The sequence below is a fragment of the Nyctereutes procyonoides genome, unplaced genomic scaffold (genome assembly GCF_905146905.1).
Source record: "Nyctereutes procyonoides isolate TBG_1078 unplaced genomic scaffold, NYPRO_anot_genome, whole genome shotgun sequence".
Lineage (NCBI taxonomy): Eukaryota > Metazoa > Chordata > Mammalia > Carnivora > Canidae > Nyctereutes > Nyctereutes procyonoides.
This window is the reverse complement of record NW_026575032.1, coordinates 6,181,317-6,185,564: the sequence shown is the minus strand read 5'-3', so window position 1 is coordinate 6,185,564 and position 4,248 is coordinate 6,181,317. Positions and strand designations below refer to the sequence as shown.

The window sequence follows — 4,248 nt, the reverse complement described above, 5'->3', positions numbered from 1 at the left end:
GGGACACCAAGTTACTATCATGGAGTACACATTATGAACTGGGTATTATCAAACCCACAAAATCATAAGGTTGGACAGGCTCACGAGCGTCTGGAGGGCACAAGTAGGTTACACAGTGACCTACAATTCATGTCCCCTACTCTTGTACCAAGACCTATCTCTCACCTGTCAAAAGAAGGAAAACCTGGGTTTATGTCATGGTTAGATTGATTTGATATGTTGATATAACCTGAAAATGGACTACAGTTACCTGATAGCAGTAGTAAGGGGAGGCCTTCCAAGGGTGTATTTCTCTGAGTAGTACTCCTGGTCACCAACTTTTTGAGGAAGGAGAAACAGCATAAAGTAAGGATATACACTGACTCCTGGGCAGTGGCCAATGGCTTATCTCATTGCTAAGAGGCCTAGCTGGAGCAAGATGGAAGAGTGACTACCAAAAATTATAGGGTATAGGCATTTAGATAGACCTATAGGACTGGGCACAAAATGTGTGGCTCTTTGTGTTTTACATCAGTGCTCACCAGCATAGAATGACTTTATGAAGTGGAGGTCAGCCAGATCGTTCTATCACTCCAGTGTTCCTTGTGCAATGGACTCATTAATGGAACATTATAGGACTAGTAGTGAAAGATATGCAAGAGTCCAATAACATTACACTCCCTCTCACCAATATTCTTTTAGCTGCTGCAGCTGTCGAATACCTGACCTGTCAACAACAAATGCTTAGCTCTCAATATTTGCAGTGTGTGCTTCTGTCCCCGTAACTTTAGCCTCTGCTGAATTAGAGGTTTTGTTACCTGATTAGGTATGCTACAACTAAGGGATGCAGTAAAGATTCCATAAACCTAAAGCTACAGTGTTAACTGGTAATTATGAGCTTTACATGCTGGGTGACCATCCAGCAAAGAAAGGAGATATACTGGCAGGGGTAGTGACTGATTATCATGAGGAGATAGGGTTGCTGCCATATAATAGAAAAGAGAAGTATGCCTGGAACATAAAAGGCTCATTGTGCTAGTCTTGGTGCTTGGGTGACTTCCATGCAATTGCACAGTCATGGTCTGACTAGGGCCTGATAACTGGTGAATTCATACCCCTCAGGAGTAAGGATTCATTGAGAGGGGAAATTAGATGAGCAAAAGTTCTAGCCAAGCTAAAAGGAACATAGAATAGTTACACATTTTTTATTTTTAGAAATTGCAACTTACCCATGTTGGAGACTAGTGCCCTGCCTGTATTTTCTCACTGTTTTCATACATCCAGATGATTTCCTGATATAAGCAATTCCAATTCTCTGCCTGAATCTTTCTTTTGTCATAGGTGTGTGATTGGGTCATGCCAGTGGGAATGGGACAAGAAGTCCTGGGGACCTAACATCCCCACAACAAACACTTAATGTATTATGGACAAGAGTTGGTATATAAATATCCCACTTCATTGTGCCTCAGGTGGAAGAACTCTGAAGTGGGCCAACTGCAGAGGTTTTCAGCACAACTGAGCCACAGCCACCATTGTATTAGCCTGCTCAGGAACATGCTTTGTATTAGCATCTTTCTCTGTCTTACTGCCTTATGTACTACTGGCTTTTGGTACTAAACAACACTTCTCAAATGCACACCTACTAAATAAATTATTTGTACTCAAATCCTGTTTTAGATATAAACAATCACCCTAAGAAAATATGATTTCTGTTTTTTTTCTGCATGTGGTTTTTTGGTGTGTGCAGGGGCTGGTGAGAGTATCCGTGTACCCTCAGTAATGCTGGGTATCCTGTAATAACTGAAATAAATAGTTACTGTACAGTTACCAAAATTTTACTTCTCAATTCAGGGGTTGAAAACTTAGATTGACACGGAGAACAGTCAGGTAAGGAAAATGAAGCATGAGTCAATGGGAAGTAATAGGGAGTCTGATGAACATGAGAGTTGTTTGCAATCCTTCTGGTTTTGTTTCCTAGAGAAATGAGAGTGCGCCTTTTTTGGGGTAAACTTTTGTGAATTTTATTTTTATTTATTTATTTTTTGAAGACTTATTTATTTATTCATGAGAGACACAGAGAGAAAGAGGCAGAAACATAGTAGAGGGAGAAGCAGGCTCCCCCACAGGCAGCCCAATATGGGACTTGATCCCAGGACCCTGGGATCACACCCTGAGCCAAAGGCAGGTACTCAACCGCTGAGCCACCCAGGTGTCCCAAATTTTGTGAATTTTAAAGTTGGCAACTATTTCCAAATTATAAAAGTATCTTTACAGGTCTTTTGGGGGGACTTAACTCAGGAAATTAGCTATTTGCAACCTCTGATCTCACCTAGTCTTCAGATATTGGGCAGATACACTGGCAATGTATTTTTGATAGATCCAGCTTTTTTGTAGTTTTATTTTGAAATTATAATATAACTTAGGAGTTATAATCCAATTTAATGGAGAAAAGGCAATCATCGTCTTATGTTATTTAATTCAGACTGTCAAAGCAAGGGAGACCACATTTAGAACCTCTTAGAAACCTATGTAAGGACTGACTGTGCATTCTAAGTCTATGTAATGTACATCTGAAAGAACAGATTAAATCATTGCTACCTATCTCTTTGGAATATGGTTTAAGAAAGAGTTGATTTCAACCTCTCCTACCAATATAAGTTATTATTATACTATATAATGTGTATAAAACTAGGTGTTAAAACAGTTACTGATGACCAGCTGCCTAAATCTAAGGGGTTAAATTAGAGTAGGTTCTTCATTTTGCTTCTCTAATTTTAACTTTTATGTGAGGGTGCCGCAGCTCAAGAGATTCTTCTCTCTTGCGGTGAATTAGGGCATATTCCAAAAAATGTTTACATTTTTATAATATTTTCCATAAATGGAAGAGTTTTAGATCAAGGATATGGGGTGGCAAGTTTCAAAATCAAAATTGTTGCAGTCACTTGGGGAATGCTTCAGTGTCTCTTAAAGGATGAATCCACATTCTTTTGCCACTTCCTTTTTTTGCAAGTGCTGTTCAATAGAAAAATAATGCAAGTCACATATATATTTTAAATTTCTAGTACTCATAAATACTAAAAATGAGTGAAATTTTAATGTTTTATTTAAAATATAAATATCACTTCAACATGAATAAACATAAGATTATTGTTAATTTTTGCATTATTTTTCCATACTAAGTATTTGAAATGTGTTGTTTTATACTTAAAGCATATGTCAATTTAGATTAGCTTCATTTCATGTGATGTGGCTAGTGACTAGTATATCGATCAGACAACATTTAGTTCTTTATCTTGTCAGTCACTTTTACCCTAGAAATTATAAAAATTTATTATTTTGCACCAAGAGCATTACCACTTGGTGGTTTATGTTAAATAGTAGTACTGTGTGCCATTCAATGGAAATATATGTTACATAAATATTGTGAAGTCCTTAAATTAACAAATATTTTATTTTTTGAGGCTATAATTAAGTGGCTGAGTAGGGGATGATGATGCTCCAAATCTTGCCAAGAGTGGAAAAATGATAGCCTTAGAAGAAGATCTAACAGTATTTTCATAGGTTCTGTTGTGAGTAGGCATTCCTGATTTAATTTTTCCATAAGGTCTTAGGTTCCTATCCTACAAATTCTACAACCAGTGTGGTTTGAGAAGGAGTACTTTAGTTAAGGGATTTAACTGGCATGTAGTAGCTGCTCAATGAAATATTATTCAAAGGAATCAAATAGATTTAAAAGTAATCATCCTGTGCTCGCTTCAGCAGCACATATACTAAAATTGGAACGATACAGAGAAGATTAGCATGGCCCTTGCGCAAGGATGACATGCAAATTCGTGAAGCGTTCCATATTTTTACCAGCTCTGCAAGAAATTTTAAGGGGGGGGACTCTTTTTTTTATCAATTAATTTTTTATTGGTGTTCAATTTGCCAACATATAGAATAACACCCAGTGCTCATCCCGTCAAGTGCCCATCTCAGTGCCCATCACCCAGTCACCCCCACCCCCCGCCCACCTCCCCTTCCCCAACCCCTAGTTCGTTTCCCAGAGTTAGGAGTCTTTCATGTTCTGTCTCCCTTTCTGATATTTCCCACTCATTTTTTCTCCTTTCCCCTTTATTCTAAGGGGGGACTCTTAAAATTCCTCTTTAAGAAGAAGTCTAATGGAACAATCCACAAAAACAGGGACTGAATAGGTATCATGATGACACTAAACTCATACCTTTCAATAGTAACTCTGAATGTGAATGGGCTTAATGACCCCATCAAAAG

General features: G+C 38.0%; 1 non-coding gene across 1 annotated transcript; it reads left to right on the top strand.

The window, feature by feature from the left end:
• Positions 1-3,725: 3,725 nt before the first annotated feature.
• Positions 3,726-3,832, top strand: LOC129504435 (U6 spliceosomal RNA). The gene has a single exon (XR_008663355.1). It is a non-coding gene; the product is annotated as a U6 spliceosomal RNA (small nuclear RNA).
• Positions 3,833-4,248: the final 416 nt, after the last annotated feature.